This window comes from Bos grunniens, chromosome 20 (genome assembly GCF_055505025.1).
Source record: "Bos grunniens cultivar Pamir isolate PY7600 chromosome 20, Bosgru_T2T1.0, whole genome shotgun sequence".
NCBI classification, from domain to species: Eukaryota; Metazoa; Chordata; class Mammalia; order Artiodactyla; family Bovidae; genus Bos; species Bos grunniens.
This window is the reverse complement of record NC_141184.1, coordinates 72,661,671-72,679,340: the sequence shown is the minus strand read 5'-3', so window position 1 is coordinate 72,679,340 and position 17,670 is coordinate 72,661,671. Positions and strand designations below refer to the sequence as shown.

The 17,670-nt window shown below is 55.9% G+C and overlaps 1 pseudogene; it reads left to right on the top strand.

Moving 5' to 3' along the window:
* Positions 1–7,028: 7,028 nt before the first annotated feature.
* Positions 7,029–7,148, top strand: LOC147350725 (5S ribosomal RNA; annotated as a pseudogene).
* Positions 7,149–17,670: the final 10,522 nt, after the last annotated feature.

Sequence of the window (17,670 nt, the reverse complement as noted above, 5' to 3'; positions counted from 1 at the left end):
GGTCGGGCCCGGTTAGGATCTTGGATGGGAGACCACCTGGGAATCCCGGGTGCTCGAGGCTTTTTGCCTACCAGAAGAGGTCCTTTAGCCCCCGCCGCGCATCCCGATTCTTGGATCCCCCCCCGCAGCCCCAGCCCCTCCCGGGCCGCGGGGAGCGGCTGGCCGGGGCCCCGACTCCCGCTGCAGACCTGGGTTGCCTCCGCGCGGCCCGCGAGCCCCTCCGCATTCGCATTCGGCTTCCAGGACACCCGACGACCGGCAGTCCCGTCTCCATCTGGGGCTCCTTTGGCTTGCCTCAGGCAATCCCGGGGCTTGCACGGACTCCCGCCAGAGCCCCAGCCCCCGCCCCACCCCCTGCCTCGCAGGCCATCGCGCATGCGCATGTGCGCACGCACGCACAGATAGATGTGCCCAAACGGGGCATCTATCTTGTTCACTTATACCGTGGGTGTGTCCATGCCTGGGAGTCGGACTGCTGAACCATACGCTACTTCCACTTTTAGTTCCTTCGGGAACCTCCATATTCTTTTCCATACCGGCTCTACCCACGCCCATTCCTACTCCCCGTGGAGGAGAGTTCCCTTTGCTCCACATCTTCTCCAGCACTGGTTATTGACAGACATTGCAGTGAGGCCCAATCGGACTCATGTGAAGTGGTCCCTCCTTGGAGTTTGGAGTTGAGCCTCTCCAATCATTAGTGATGTGGAGCAAGATGACCTTTTGGAAATGCAGATGCAATGCTGTCACCTCCCTGCTCCAACGGCTCTCGTATTTTCCCAGCATATTGAAGATACGACCACTTCCCTTCAGGCTTGCTCCTCACGTTCTTCTCTGATGTCTTTTGCCTGGAATGCCCTCTGCACTCTTTGGCTTCCATCCCATAGGGCATTTTTCGTTTCTTGAATGTCCTAAGTTTCCCTGGTCACATAGCCTTCCAAGATGCTATTTTCCCGGCCTGAAATTCTTCCTGCATCTCAACCCTGGTTTACCTAGGTTCAACCTATGGACCTCAACGAAATGGTGCCTCTGGAAAGCCTTCCCTGACACCCAGGTTTTGTGGTGAGGGAAGAGGCCCCTCTTATAGGTTCTCAAAGGATCTGCCTGTGATGTATCATTAGAGTCGTCTCAGTGAAAGCAGGAACTCTGTGTCTTCTTCTCTCCGCCTTCTATTCCCTGAAACTTATTACATGCCTCCTAGCTCATCGTAGGTGCTCAGTATTTACTTAGTGTGTGAAAGACAGAAAAGCTCTTGGAAGCCTCAAGGGGTCACTTGGCTCGGCACTTTTGATCTCTTTGTATGTTTGGCGATTCAATTCTTTCCTTTCCTGGGTTGATGTGTACACTATATTCGAGGCACAATCTAAGGCATGAAGACATATCCATACATAGAGGTTCTTGCTTTCAAGGAACTCGTACAGCAGATTTCTACAAGTTAGGGCTTTTCAAAGGCTCTAGAAGCATGAGAACGTTCATTATGCTCCATTTTCATTTCAAAGAACGATCGTTTGACTTCCATAGCAAAGGTGGGGACCTTCCAACGTTGAGTCCATTACTTATACCTTGACCATTTCAGGCAAGTCTTGTGGTTCCTTCTGGACGTGTGTGGCTCTTGCAGAAATGTGAAGATCTTCCATCGTCCTCAGACTTTGGTGTCATTTGCAATCATCCAGAAAGCTTCCAGGTCTAGGTTCCAGACCACCACCACACACAGTCAGTAGCCAACGGAGTGGATTCCAGGAATACGTGTTGTTCACCCGCATTACCGTTGATATTGTTGCTGCACACTCAATGCAGTGGGCAGGGCCTGGATTGTCCACTGGGTCTCATGCGGAATGGAAAGAAGGGCTTCCCCCCACACACACACACCACCCCCACTGTTGACAGCCTTGTGACTAGAAACGGTCCCCGAAACAAGAATCAGACAAACCAGAGAAGCCCAGATGATAGTCCTTGAGATGAAGGAACTAAGCAGCTGGTTGAGATGGCACCAAGGGGAAAGGTTGCTCTTTTTGTCTGCCCCTCTACTCCTTTCTTCCTGGACACCTTAGGGCTTCGTCATGGAGATTTGAAAGAAAGTGCACAAAAGTCATATGTGTTGAATCAAGATTTTGCATTTAACCATCTCTCAAAAAGGAAGAGAGCTTCACCTGCACATGTTTCTTTCAAAAACGTCCATTGCTTTTCAATTCTGGGGTTTCTCTCTTGCCTTGTTCAGTTAGCCTTAACAGTAAAAATCAACGAAAACTACATAAAGATTCAAAGATACCAACAAAGGACAGCTTCTGTTTTTGAAATCATCTTTCCATTTAGTAGAACACGAGCTCTATTCTTTGTATTTTGCCTAGGGAATGAGCAATGTCCTGGTTCAGATGGCAAGGCATCCGCGCGCAGGAGACTGGGGTTTGATCCCTGGGTCGGGAAGATCCCGCCGGAGAAGGAAATGGCAACCCACTCCCAGTATCCTCGCCTGGGAAATGCCACGGACAGAGGAGCCTGATGGGCCGCAGTCCATGGGTTGTATTAAAGTTGGGCTCAACCCAGCAACTACGAACACAAGTATTTCCAAAGACCACACTCAAGTGTGTGTGTGTGTGTGTGTGTGTGTGTGTGTGTGTGTCTGTATCTCCTCTTGCCGTCTTGGAGTCTGTCTCGGAATCTTCATGTATTTCTGCCTCTGTATCTCCTGACAGCCAGCCGCCGGCCCGTTCGTCTTGCCCCCGCCTCTCCCAGGCGCTCTGGCTCTGGCTGAGGAGCTTGCGCAGGCCAGCTGTCTCCCTTGGCGTGGGTGCGTGCGAGTGTCTGTGTGTCTGTCTGTGTGCCTGCCTGTGGCTCGTCTGCTCTCTCAGGAAGGTCGAAGGCTTGGCGTGGGGGCAAAGGGGGGGCCTCGGTAGTGCGAAGGGGAGGGGCTGAGGCGCTCCGCTCGACCGCGCCTCCCTGGCTTCTGCTGGGTTTGGGCACCGGACAGGTGCCGGGCAAGTTGGGCGCTCAAGTTTCGCTGCGCCTAGGCCCGCAGGAGGTTCAGAGGCCCCTGGGCCGCTGGGGTTGGGAGGCGGCGGGCGCCGAAGACCGACACATCTGGGGCCGCGCGGGCCTGAGCGGCGAATGGGATCCGGGGGAGGCCCCGCTCAGCCAGCGCGGCCGGGTCTGGAGTTGCCGCGGGTGGGAGGGCGCCGAGACCTCCGCACCCCTCAGCCCAGCCCCCAGGCCCCGCGCGCACGCATGCACGCACGCCCTCCCGGTCAATGGGGGGTCCTGGAAGCCCCTCGGGCCCCCGGGCCCGGCCAGGCGCTTGCTGCTCTGGTGTTGGCGGTGTTCCGGGGGGCGGGCCGGCGTCAGCAGGCTGGAGTCCGGTCGCGGGTCGTGCGGCTCAAGTACAGCACGCCCCGCGACGAGAGGTGCGGCCCGTTGGCCCGACCTGCAGGGCAGAGCGAAAGGGAGGCGAAGCGCAAGGCTCTTAGGGCGCCCCGAGCCAAGCGCCACTGTCTCAGGCCGTATCAGCCTGAAGGCGCCCGATCTCGTCTGATCTCGTGAAGCTAAGCAGGGTCGGGCCCGGTTAGGATCTTGGATGGGAGACCACCTGGGAATCCCGGGTGCTCGAGGCTTTTTGCCTACCAGAAGAGGTCCTTTAGCCCCCGCCGCGCATCCCGATTCTTGGATCCCCCCCCGCAGCCCCAGCCCCTCCCGGGCCGCGGGGAGCGGCTGGCCGGGGCCCCGACTCCCGCTGCAGACCTGGGTTGCCTCCGCGCGGCCCGCGAGCCCCTCCGCATTCGCATTCGGCTTCCAGGACACCCGACGACCGGCAGTCCCGTCTCCATCTGGGGCTCCTTTGGCTTGCCTCAGGCAATCCCGGGGCTTGCACGGACTCCCGCCAGAGCCCCAGCCCCCGCCCCACCCCCTGCCTCGCAGGCCATCGCGCATGCGCATGTGCGCACGCACGCACAGATAGATGTGCCCAAACGGGGCATCTATCTTGTTCACTTATACCGTGGGTGTGTCCATGCCTGGGAGTCGGACTGCTGAACCATACGCTACTTCCACTTTTAGTTCCTTCGGGAACCTCCATATTCTTTTCCATACCGGCTCTACCCACGCCCATTCCTACTCCCCGTGGAGGAGAGTTCCCTTTGCTCCACATCTTCTCCAGCACTGGTTATTGACAGACATTGCAGTGAGGCCCAATCGGACTCATGTGAAGTGGTCCCTCCTTGGAGTTTGGAGTTGAGCCTCTCCAATCATTAGTGATGTGGAGCAAGATGACCTTTTGGAAATGCAGATGCAATGCTGTCACCTCCCTGCTCCAACGGCTCTCGTATTTTCCCAGCATATTGAAGATACGACCACTTCCCTTCAGGCTTGCTCCTCACGTTCTTCTCTGATGTCTTTTGCCTGGAATGCCCTCTGCACTCTTTGGCTTCCATCCCATAGGGCATTTTTCGTTTCTTGAATGTCCTAAGTTTCCCTGGTCACATAGCCTTCCAAGATGCTATTTTCCCGGCCTGAAATTCTTCCTGCATCTCAACCCTGGTTTACCTAGGTTCAACCTATGGACCTCAACGAAATGGTGCCTCTGGAAAGCCTTCCCTGACACCCAGGTTTTGTGGTGAGGGAAGAGGCCCCTCTTATAGGTTCTCAAAGGATCTGCCTGTGATGTATCATTAGAGTCGTCTCAGTGAAAGCAGGAACTCTGTGTCTTCTTCTCTCCGCCTTCTATTCCCTGAAACTTATTACATGCCTCCTAGCTCATCGTAGGTGCTCAGTATTTACTTAGTGTGTGAAAGACAGAAAAGCTCTTGGAAGCCTCAAGGGGTCACTTGGCTCGGCACTTTTGATCTCTTTGTATGTTTGGCGATTCAATTCTTTCCTTTCCTGGGTTGATGTGTACACTATATTCGAGGCACAATCTAAGGCATGAAGACATATCCATACATAGAGGTTCTTGCTTTCAAGGAACTCGTACAGCAGATTTCTACAAGTTAGGGCTTTTCAAAGGCTCTAGAAGCATGAGAACGTTCATTATGCTCCATTTTCATTTCAAAGAACGATCGTTTGACTTCCATAGCAAAGGTGGGGACCTTCCAACGTTGAGTCCATTACTTATACCTTGACCATTTCAGGCAAGTCTTGTGGTTCCTTCTGGACGTGTGTGGCTCTTGCAGAAATGTGAAGATCTTCCATCGTCCTCAGACTTTGGTGTCATTTGCAATCATCCAGAAAGCTTCCAGGTCTAGGTTCCAGACCACCACCACACACAGTCAGTAGCCAACGGAGTGGATTCCAGGAATACGTGTTGTTCACCCGCATTACCGTTGATATTGTTGCTGCACACTCAATGCAGTGGGCAGGGCCTGGATTGTCCACTGGGTCTCATGCGGAATGGAAAGAAGGGCTTCCCCCCACACACACACACCACCCCCACTGTTGACAGCCTTGTGACTAGAAACGGTCCCCGAAACAAGAATCAGACAAACCAGAGAAGCCCAGATGATAGTCCTTGAGATGAAGGAACTAAGCAGCTGGTTGAGATGGCACCAAGGGGAAAGGTTGCTCTTTTTGTCTGCCCCTCTACTCCTTTCTTCCTGGACACCTTAGGGCTTCGTCATGGAGATTTGAAAGAAAGTGCACAAAAGTCATATGTGTTGAATCAAGATTTTGCATTTAACCATCTCTCAAAAAGGAAGAGAGCTTCACCTGCACATGTTTCTTTCAAAAACGTCCATTGCTTTTCAATTCTGGGGTTTCTCTCTTGCCTTGTTCAGTTAGCCTTAACAGTAAAAATCAACGAAAACTACATAAAGATTCAAAGATACCAACAAAGGACAGCTTCTGTTTTTGAAATCATCTTTCCATTTAGTAGAACACGAGCTCTATTCTTTGTATTTTGCCTAGGGAATGAGCAATGTCCTGGTTCAGATGGCAAGGCATCCGCGCGCAGGAGACTGGGGTTTGATCCCTGGGTCGGGAAGATCCCGCCGGAGAAGGAAATGGCAACCCACTCCCAGTATCCTCGCCTGGGAAATGCCACGGACAGAGGAGCCTGATGGGCCGCAGTCCATGGGTTGTATTAAAGTTGGGCTCAACCCAGCAACTACGAACACAAGTATTTCCAAAGACCACACTCAAGTGTGTGTGTGTGTGTGTGTGTGTGTGTGTGTGTGTGTGTGTGTCTGTATCTCCTCTTGCCGTCTTGGAGTCTGTCTCGGAATCTTCATGTATTTCTGCCTCTGTATCTCCTGACAGCCAGCCGCCGGCCCGTTCGTCTTGCCCCCGCCTCTCCCAGGCGCTCTGGCTCTGGCTGAGGAGCTTGCGCAGGCCAGCTGTCTCCCTTGGCGTGGGTGCGTGCGAGTGTCTGTGTGTCTGTCTGTGTGCCTGCCTGTGGCTCGTCTGCTCTCTCAGGAAGGTCGAAGGCTTGGCGTGGGGGCAAAGGGGGGGCCTCGGTAGTGCGAAGGGGAGGGGCTGAGGCGCTCCGCTCGACCGCGCCTCCCTGGCTTCTGCTGGGTTTGGGCACCGGACAGGTGCCGGGCAAGTTGGGCGCTCAAGTTTCGCTGCGCCTAGGCCCGCAGGAGGTTCAGAGGCCCCTGGGCCGCTGGGGTTGGGAGGCGGCGGGCGCCGAAGACCGACACATCTGGGGCCGCGCGGGCCTGAGCGGCGAATGGGATCCGGGGGAGGCCCTGCTCAGCCAGCGCGGCCGGGTCTGGAGTTGCCGCGGGTGGGAGGGCGCCGAGACCTCCGCACCCCTCAGCCCAGCCCCCAGGCCCCGCGCGCACGCATGCACGCACGCCCTCCCGGTCAATGGGGGGTCCTGGAAGCCCCTCGGGCCCCCGGGCCCGGCCAGGCGCTTGCTGCTCTGGTGTTGGCGGTGTTCCGGGGGGCGGGCCGGCGTCAGCAGGCTGGAGTCCGGTCGCGGGTCGTGCGGCTCAAGTACAGCACGCCCCGCGACGAGAGGTGCGGCCCGTTGGCCCGACCTGCAGGGCAGAGCGAAAGGGAGGCGAAGCGCAAGGCTCTTAGGGCGCCCCGAGCCAAGCGCCACTGTCTCAGGCCGTATCAGCCTGAAGGCGCCCGATCTCGTCTGATCTCGGAAGCTAAGCAGGGTCGGGCCCGGTTAGGATCTTGGATGGGAGACCACCTGGGAATCCCGGGTGCTCGAGGCTTTTTGCCTACCAGAAGAGGTCCTTTAGCCCCCGCCGCGCATCCCGATTCTTGGATCCCCCCCCGCAGCCCCAGCCCCTCCCGGGCCGCGGGGAGCGGCTGGCCGGGGCCCCGACTCCCGCTGCAGACCTGGGTTGCCTCCGCGCGGCCCGCGAGCCCCTCCGCATTCGCATTCGGCTTCCAGGACACCCGACGACCGGCAGTCCCGTCTCCATCTGGGGCTCCTTTGGCTTGCCTCAGGCAATCCCGGGGCTTGCACGGACTCCCGCCAGAGCCCCAGCCCCCGCCCCACCCCCTGCCTCGCAGGCCATCGCGCATGCGCATGTGCGCACGCACGCACAGATAGATGTGCCCAAACGGGGCATCTATCTTGTTCACTTATACCGTGGGTGTGTCCATGCCTGGGAGTCGGACTGCTGAACCATACGCTACTTCCACTTTTAGTTCCTTCGGGAACCTCCATATTCTTTTCCATACCGGCTCTACCCACGCCCATTCCTACTCCCCGTGGAGGAGAGTTCCCTTTGCTCCACATCTTCTCCAGCACTGGTTATTGACAGACATTGCAGTGAGGCCCAATCGGACTCATGTGAAGTGGTCCCTCCTTGGAGTTTGGAGTTGAGCCTCTCCAATCATTAGTGATGTGGAGCAAGATGACCTTTTGGAAATGCAGATGCAATGCTGTCACCTCCCTGCTCCAACGGCTCTCGTATTTTCCCAGCATATTGAAGATACGACCACTTCCCTTCAGGCTTGCTCCTCACGTTCTTCTCTGATGTCTTTTGCCTGGAATGCCCTCTGCACTCTTTGGCTTCCATCCCATAGGGCATTTTTCGTTTCTTGAATGTCCTAAGTTTCCCTGGTCACATAGCCTTCCAAGATGCTATTTTCCCGGCCTGAAATTCTTCCTGCATCTCAACCCTGGTTTACCTAGGTTCAACCTATGGACCTCAACGAAATGGTGCCTCTGGAAAGCCTTCCCTGACACCCAGGTTTTGTGGTGAGGGAAGAGGCCCCTCTTATAGGTTCTCAAAGGATCTGCCTGTGATGTATCATTAGAGTCGTCTCAGTGAAAGCAGGAACTCTGTGTCTTCTTCTCTCCGCCTTCTATTCCCTGAAACTTATTACATGCCTCCTAGCTCATCGTAGGTGCTCAGTATTTACTTAGTGTGTGAAAGACAGAAAAGCTCTTGGAAGCCTCAAGGGGTCACTTGGCTCGGCACTTTTGATCTCTTTGTATGTTTGGCGATTCAATTCTTTCCTTTCCTGGGTTGATGTGTACACTATATTCGAGGCACAATCTAAGGCATGAAGACATATCCATACATAGAGGTTCTTGCTTTCAAGGAACTCGTACAGCAGATTTCTACAAGTTAGGGCTTTTCAAAGGCTCTAGAAGCATGAGAACGTTCATTATGCTCCATTTTCATTTCAAAGAACGATCGTTTGACTTCCATAGCAAAGGTGGAGACCTTCCAACGTTGAGTCCATTACTTATACCTTGACCATTTCAGGCAAGTCTTGTGGTTCCTTCTGGACGTGTGTGGCTCTTGCAGAAATGTGAAGATCTTCCATCGTCCTCAGACTTTGGTGTCATTTGCAATCATCCAGAAAGCTTCCAGGTCTAGGTTCCAGACCACCACCACACACAGTCAGTAGCCAACGGAGTGGATTCCAGGAATACGTGTTGTTCACCCGCATTACCGTTGATATTGTTGCTGCACACTCAATGCAGTGGGCAGGGCCTGGATTGTCCACTGGGTCTCATGCGGAATGGAAAGAAGGGCTTCCCCCCCCACACACACACCACCCCCACTGTTGACAGCCTTGTGACTAGAAACGGTCCCCGAAACAAGAATCAGACAAACCAGAGAAGCCCAGATGATAGTCCTTGAGATGAAGGAACTAAGCAGCTGGTTGAGATGGCACCAAGGGGAAAGGTTGCTCTTTTTGTCTGCCCCTCTACTCCTTTCTTCCTGGACACCTTAGGGCTTCGTCATGGAGATTTGAAAGAAAGTGCACAAAAGTCATATGTGTTGAATCAAGATTTTGCATTTAACCATCTCTCAAAAAGGAAGAGAGCTTCACCTGCACATGTTTCTTTCAAAAACGTCCATTGCTTTTCAATTCTGGGGTTTCTCTCTTGCCTTGTTCAGTTAGCCTTAACAGTAAAAATCAACGAAAACTACATAAAGATTCAAAGATACCAACAAAGGACAGCTTCTGTTTTTGAAATCATCTTTCCATTTAGTAGAACACGAGCTCTATTCTTTGTATTTTGCCTAGGGAATGAGCAATGTCCTGGTTCAGATGGCAAGGCATCCGCGCGCAGGAGACTGGGGTTTGATCCCTGGGTCGGGAAGATCCCGCCGGAGAAGGAAATGGCAACCCACTCCCAGTATCCTCGCCTGGGAAATGCCACGGACAGAGGAGCCTGATGGGCCGCAGTCCATGGGTTGTATTAAAGTTGGGCTCAACCCAGCAACTACGAACACAAGTATTTCCAAAGACCACACTCAAGTGTGTGTGTGTGTGTGTGTGTGTGTGTGTGTGTGTGTGTGTGTCTGTATCTCCTCTTGCCGTCTTGGAGTCTGTCTCGGAATCTTCATGTATTTCTGCCTCTGTATCTCCTGACAGCCAGCCGCCGGCCCGTTCGTCTTGCCCCCGCCTCTCCCAGGCGCTCTGGCTCTGGCTGAGGAGCTTGCGCAGGCCAGCTGTCTCCCTTGGCGTGGGTGCGTGCGAGTGTCTGTGTGTCTGTCTGTGTGCCTGCCTGTGGCTCGTCTGCTCTCTCAGGAAGGTCGAAGGCTTGGCGTGGGGGCAAAGGGGGGGCCTCGGTAGTGCGAAGGGGAGGGGCTGAGGCGCTCCGCTCGACCGCGCCTCCCTGGCTTCTGCTGGGTTTGGGCACCGGACAGGTGCCGGGCAAGTTGGGCGCTCAAGTTTCGCTGCGCCTAGGCCCGCAGGAGGTTCAGAGGCCCCTGGGCCTCTGGGGTTGGGAGGCGGCGGGCGCCGAAGACCGACACATCTGGGGCCGCGCGGGCCTGAGCGGCGAATGGGATCCGGGGGAGGCCCCGCTCAGCCAGCGCGGCCGGGTCTGGAGTTGCCGCGGGTGGGAGGGCGCCGAGACCTCCGCACCCCTCAGCCCAGCCCCCAGGCCCCGCGCGCACGCATGCACGCACGCCCTCCCGGTCAATGGGGGGTCCTGGAAGCCCCTCGGGCCCCCGGGCCCGGCCAGGCGCTTGCTGCTCTGGTGTTGGCGGTGTTCCGGGGGGCGGGCCGGCGTCAGCAGGCTGGAGTCCGGTCGCGGGTCGTGCGGCTCAAGTACAGCACGCCCCGCGACGAGAGGTGCGGCCCGTTGGCCCGACCTGCAGGGCAGAGCGAAAGGGAGGCGAAGCGCAAGGCTCTTAGGGCGCCCCGAGCCAAGCGCCACTGTCTCAGGCCGTATCAGCCTGAAGGCGCCCGATCTCGTCTGATCTCGTGAAGCTAAGCAGGGTCGGGCCCGGTTAGGATCTTGGATGGGAGACCACCTGGGAATCCCGGGTGCTCGAGGCTTTTTGCCTACCAGAAGAGGTCCTTTAGCCCCCGCCGCGCATCCCGATTCTTGGATCCCCCCCCGCAGCCCCAGCCCCTCCCGGGCCGCGGGGAGCGGCTGGCCGGGGCCCCGACTCCCGCTGCAGACCTGGGTTGCCTCCGCGCGGCCCGCGAGCCCCTCCGCATTCGCATTCGGCTTCCAGGACACCCGACGACCGGCAGTCCCGTCTCCATCTGGGGCTCCTTTGGCTTGCCTCAGGCAATCCCGGGGCTTGCACGGACTCCCGCCAGAGCCCCAGCCCCCGCCCCACCCCCTGCCTCGCAGGCCATCGCGCATGCGCATGTGCGCACGCACGCACAGATAGATGTGCCCAAACGGGGCATCTATCTTGTTCACTTATACCGTGGGTGTGTCCATGCCTGGGAGTCGGACTGCTGAACCATACGCTACTTCCACTTTTAGTTCCTTCGGGAACCTCCATATTCTTTTCCATACCGGCTCTACCCACGCCCATTCCTACTCCCCGTGGAGGAGAGTTCCCTTTGCTCCACATCTTCTCCAGCACTGGTTATTGACAGACATTGCAGTGAGGCCCAATCGGACTCATGTGAAGTGGTCCCTCCTTGGAGTTTGGAGTTGAGCCTCTCCAATCATTAGTGATGTGGAGCAAGATGACCTTTTGGAAATGCAGATGCAATGCTGTCACCTCCCTGCTCCAACGGCTCTCGTATTTTCCCAGCATATTGAAGATACGACCACTTCCCTTCAGGCTTGCTCCTCACGTTCTTCTCTGATGTCTTTTGCCTGGAATGCCCTCTGCACTCTTTGGCTTCCATCCCATAGGGCATTTTTCGTTTCTTGAATGTCCTAAGTTTCCCTGGTCACATAGCCTTCCAAGATGCTATTTTCCCGGCCTGAAATTCTTCCTGCATCTCAACCCTGGTTTACCTAGGTTCAACCTATGGACCTCAACGAAATGGTGCCTCTGGAAAGCCTTCCCTGACACCCAGGTTTTGTGGTGAGGGAAGAGGCCCCTCTTATAGGTTCTCAAAGGATCTGCCTGTGATGTATCATTAGAGTCGTCTCAGTGAAAGCAGGAACTCTGTGTCTTCTTCTCTCCGCCTTCTATTCCCTGAAACTTATTACATGCCTCCTAGCTCATCGTAGGTGCTCAGTATTTACTTAGTGTGTGAAAGACAGAAAAGCTCTTGGAAGCCTCAAGGGGTCACTTGGCTCGGCACTTTTGATCTCTTTGTATGTTTGGCGATTCAATTCTTTCCTTTCCTGGGTTGATGTGTACACTATATTCGAGGCACAATCTAAGGCATGAAGACATATCCATACATAGAGGTTCTTGCTTTCAAGGAACTCGTACAGCAGATTTCTACAAGTTAGGGCTTTTCAAAGGCTCTAGAAGCATGAGAACGTTCATTATGCTCCATTTTCATTTCAAAGAACGATCGTTTGACTTCCATAGCAAAGGTGGAGACCTTCCAACGTTGAGTCCATTACTTATACCTTGACCATTTCAGGCAAGTCTTGTGGTTCCTTCTGGACGTGTGTGGCTCTTGCAGAAATGTGAAGATCTTCCATCGTCCTCAGACTTTGGTGTCATTTGCAATCATCCAGAAAGCTTCCAGGTCTAGGTTCCAGACCACCACCACACACAGTCAGTAGCCAACGGAGTGGATTCCAGGAATACGTGTTGTTCACCCGCATTACCGTTGATATTGTTGCTGCACACTCAATGCAGTGGGCAGGGCCTGGATTGTCCACTGGGTCTCATGCGGAATGGAAAGAAGGGCTTCCCCCCCCACACACACACCACCCCCACTGTTGACAGCCTTGTGACTAGAAACGGTCCCCGAAACAAGAATCAGACAAACCAGAGAAGCCCAGATGATAGTCCTTGAGATGAAGGAACTAAGCAGCTGGTTGAGATGGCACCAAGGGGAAAGGTTGCTCTTTTTGTCTGCCCCTCTACTCCTTTCTTCCTGGACACCTTAGGGCTTCGTCATGGAGATTTGAAAGAAAGTGCACAAAAGTCATATGTGTTGAATCAAGATTTTGCATTTAACCATCTCTCAAAAAGGAAGAGAGCTTCACCTGCACATGTTTCTTTCAAAAACGTCCATTGCTTTTCAATTCTGGGGTTTCTCTCTTGCCTTGTTCAGTTAGCCTTAACAGTAAAAATCAACGAAAACTACATAAAGATTCAAAGATACCAACAAAGGACAGCTTCTGTTTTTGAAATCATCTTTCCATTTAGTAGAACACGAGCTCTATTCTTTGTATTTTGCCTAGGGAATGAGCAATGTCCTGGTTCAGATGGCAAGGCATCCGCGCGCAGGAGACTGGGGTTTGATCCCTGGGTCGGGAAGATCCCGCCGGAGAAGGAAATGGCAACCCACTCCCAGTATCCTCGCCTGGGAAATGCCACGGACAGAGGAGCCTGATGGGCCGCAGTCCATGGGTTGTATTAAAGTTGGGCTCAACCCAGCAACTACGAACACAAGTATTTCCAAAGACCACACTCAAGTGTGTGTGTGTGTGTGTGTGTGTGTGTGTGTGTGTGTGTGTGTGTCTGTATCTCCTCTTGCCGTCTTGGAGTCTGTCTCGGAATCTTCATGTATTTCTGCCTCTGTATCTCCTGACAGCCAGCCGCCGGCCCGTTCGTCTTGCCCCCGCCTCTCCCAGGCGCTCTGGCTCTGGCTGAGGAGCTTGCGCAGGCCAGCTGTCTCCCTTGGCGTGGGTGCGTGCGAGTGTCTGTGTGTCTGTCTGTGTGCCTGCCTGTGGCTCGTCTGCTCTCTCAGGAAGGTCGAAGGCTTGGCGTGGGGGCAAAGGGGGGGCCTCGGTAGTGCGAAGGGGAGGGGCTGAGGCGCTCCGCTCGACCGCGCCTCCCTGGCTTCTGCTGGGTTTGGGCACCGGACAGGTGCCGGGCAAGTTGGGCGCTCAAGTTTCGCTGCGCCTAGGCCCGCAGGAGGTTCAGAGGCCCCTGGGCCGCTGGGGTTGGGAGGCGGCGGGCGCCGAAGACCGACACATCTGGGGCCGCGCGGGCCTGAGCGGCGAATGGGATCCGGGGGAGGCCCCGCTCAGCCAGCGCGGCCGGGTCTGGAGTTGCCGCGGGTGGGAGGGCGCCGAGACCTCCGCACCCCTCAGCCCAGCCCCCAGGCCCCGCGCGCACGCATGCACGCACGCCCTCCCGGTCAATGGGGGGTCCTGGAAGCCCCTCGGGCCCCCGGGCCCGGCCAGGCGCTTGCTGCTCTGGTGTTGGCGGTGTTCCGGGGGGCGGGCCGGCGTCAGCAGGCTGGAGTCCGGTCGCGGGTCGTGCGGCTCAAGTACAGCACGCCCCGCGACGAGAGGTGCGGCCCGTTGGCCCGACCTGCAGGGCAGAGCGAAAGGGAGGCGAAGCGCAAGGCTCTTAGGGCGCCCCGAGCCAAGCGCCACTGTCTCAGGCCGTATCAGCCTGAAGGCGCCCGATCTCGTCTGATCTCGTGAAGCTAAGCAGGGTCGGGCCCGGTTAGGATCTTGGATGGGAGACCACCTGGGAATCCCGGGTGCTCGAGGCTTTTTGCCTACCAGAAGAGGTCCTTTAGCCCCCGCCGCGCATCCCGATTCTTGGATCCCCCCCCGCAGCCCCAGCCCCTCCCGGGCCGCGGGGAGCGGCTGGCCGGGGCCCCGACTCCCGCTGCAGACCTGGGTTGCCTCCGCGCGGCCCGCGAGCCCCTCCGCATTCGCATTCGGCTTCCAGGACACCCGACGACCGGCAGTCCCGTCTCCATCTGGGGCTCCTTTGGCTTGCCTCAGGCAATCCCGGGGCTTGCACGGACTCCCGCCAGAGCCCCAGCCCCCGCCCCACCCCCTGCCTCGCAGGCCATCGCGCATGCGCATGTGCGCACGCACGCACAGATAGATGTGCCCAAACGGGGCATCTATCTTGTTCACTTATACCGTGGGTGTGTCCATGCCTGGGAGTCGGACTGCTGAACCATACGCTACTTCCACTTTTAGTTCCTTCGGGAACCTCCATATTCTTTTCCATACCGGCTCTACCCACGCCCATTCCTACTCCCCGTGGAGGAGAGTTCCCTTTGCTCCACATCTTCTCCAGCACTGGTTATTGACAGACATTGCAGTGAGGCCCAATCGGACTCATGTGAAGTGGTCCCTCCTTGGAGTTTGGAGTTGAGCCTCTCCAATCATTAGTGATGTGGAGCAAGATGACCTTTTGGAAATGCAGATGCAATGCTGTCACCTCCCTGCTCCAACGGCTCTCGTATTTTCCCAGCATATTGAAGATACGACCACTTCCCTTCAGGCTTGCTCCTCACGTTCTTCTCTGATGTCTTTTGCCTGGAATGCCCTCTGCACTCTTTGGCTTCCATCCCATAGGGCATTTTTCGTTTCTTGAATGTCCTAAGTTTCCCTGGTCACATAGCCTTCCAAGATGCTATTTTCCCGGCCTGAAATTCTTCCTGCATCTCAACCCTGGTTTACCTAGGTTCAACCTATGGACCTCAACGAAATGGTGCCTCTGGAAAGCCTTCCCTGACACCCAGGTTTTGTGGTGAGGGAAGAGGCCCCTCTTATAGGTTCTCAAAGGATCTGCCTGTGATGTATCATTAGAGTCGTCTCAGTGAAAGCAGGAACTCTGTGTCTTCTTCTCTCCGCCTTCTATTCCCTGAAACTTATTACATGCCTCCTAGCTCATCGTAGGTGCTCAGTATTTACTTAGTGTGTGAAAGACAGAAAAGCTCTTGGAAGCCTCAAGGGGTCACTTGGCTCGGCACTTTTGATCTCTTTGTATGTTTGGCGATTCAATTCTTTCCTTTCCTGGGTTGATGTGTACACTATATTCGAGGCACAATCTAAGGCATGAAGACATATCCATACATAGAGGTTCTTGCTTTCAAGGAACTCGTACAGCAGATTTCTACAAGTTAGGGCTTTTCAAAGGCTCTAGAAGCATGAGAACGTTCATTATGCTCCATTTTCATTTCAAAGAACGATCGTTTGACTTCCATAGCAAAGGTGGAGACCTTCCAACGTTGAGTCCATTACTTATACCTTGACCATTTCAGGCAAGTCTTGTGGTTCCTTCTGGACGTGTGTGGCTCTTGCAGAAATGTGAAGATCTTCCATCGTCCTCAGACTTTGGTGTCATTTGCAATCATCCAGAAAGCTTCCAGGTCTAGGTTCCAGACCACCACCACACACAGTCAGTAGCCAACGGAGTGGATTCCAGGAATACGTGTTGTTCACCCGCATTACCGTTGATATTGTTGCTGCACACTCAATGCAGTGGGCAGGGCCTGGATTGTCCACTGGGTCTCATGCGGAATGGAAAGAAGGGCTTCCCCCCACACACACACACCACCCCCACTGTTGACAGCCTTGTGACTAGAAACGGTCCCCGAAACAAGAATCAGACAAACCAGAGAAGCCCAGATGATAGTCCTTGAGATGAAGGAACTAAGCAGCTGGTTGAGATGGCACCAAGGGGAAAGGTTGCTCTTTTTGTCTGCCCCTCTACTCCTTTCTTCCTGGACACCTTAGGGCTTCGTCATGGAGATTTGAAAGAAAGTGCACAAAAGTCATATGTGTTGAATCAAGATTTTGCATTTAACCATCTCTCAAAAAGGAAGAGAGCTTCACCTGCACATGTTTCTTTCAAAAACGTCCATTGCTTTTCAATTCTGGGGTTTCTCTCTTGCCTTGTTCAGTTAGCCTTAACAGTAAAAATCAACGAAAACTACATAAAGATTCAAAGATACCAACAAAGGACAGCTTCTGTTTTTGAAATCATCTTTCCATTTAGTAGAACACGAGCTCTATTCTTTGTATTTTGCCTAGGGAATGAGCAATGTCCTGGTTCAGATGGCAAGGCATCCGCGCGCAGGAGACTGGGGTTTGATCCCTGGGTCGGGAAGATCCCGCCGGAGAAGGAAATGGCAACCCACTCCCAGTATCCTCGCCTGGGAAATGCCACGGACAGAGGAGCCTGATGGGCCGCAGTCCATGGGTTGTATTAAAGTTGGGCTCAACCCAGCAACTACGAACACAAGTATTTCCAAAGACCACACTCAAGTGTGTGTGTGTGTGTGTGTGTGTGTGTGTGTGTGTGTGTGTGTCTGTATCTCCTCTTGCCGTCTTGGAGTCTGTCTCGGAATCTTCATGTATTTCTGCCTCTGTATCTCCTGACAGCCAGCCGCCGGCCCGTTCGTCTTGCCCCCGCCTCTCCCAGGCGCTCTGGCTCTGGCTGAGGAGCTTGCGCAGGCCAGCTGTCTCCCTTGGCGTGGGTGCGTGCGAGTGTCTGTGTGTCTGTCTGTGTGCCTGCCTGTGGCTCGTCTGCTCTCTCAGGAAGGTCGAAGGCTTGGCGTGGGGGCAAAGGGGGGGCCTCGGTAGTGCGAAGGGGAGGGGCTGAGGCGCTCCGCTCGACCGCGCCTCCCTGGCTTCTGCTGGGTTTGGGCACCGGACAGGTGCCGGGCAAGTTGGGCGCTCAAGTTTCGCTGCGCCTAGGCCCGCAGGAGGTTCAGAGGCCCCTGGGCCGCTGGGGTTGGGAGGCGGCGGGCGCCGAAGACCGACACATCTGGGGCCGCGCGGGCCTGAGCGGCGAATGGGATCCGGGGGAGGCCCCGCTCAGCCAGCGCGGCCGGGTCTGGAGTTGCCGCGGGTGGGAGGGCGCCGAGACCTCCGCACCCCTCAGCCCAGCCCCCAGGCCCCGCGCGCACGCATGCACGCACGCCCTCCCGGTCAATGGGGGGTCCTGGAAGCCCCTCGGGCCCCCGGGCCCGGCCAGGCGCTTGCTGCTCTGGTGTTGGCGGTGTTCCGGGGGGCGGGCCGGCGTCAGCAGGCTGGAGTCCGGTCGCGGGTCGTGCGGCTCAAGTACAGCACGCCCCGCGACGAGAGGTGCGGCCCGTTGGCCCGACCTGCAGGGCAGAGCGAAAGGGAGGCGAAGCGCAAGGCTCTTAGGGCGCCCCGAGCCAAGCGCCACT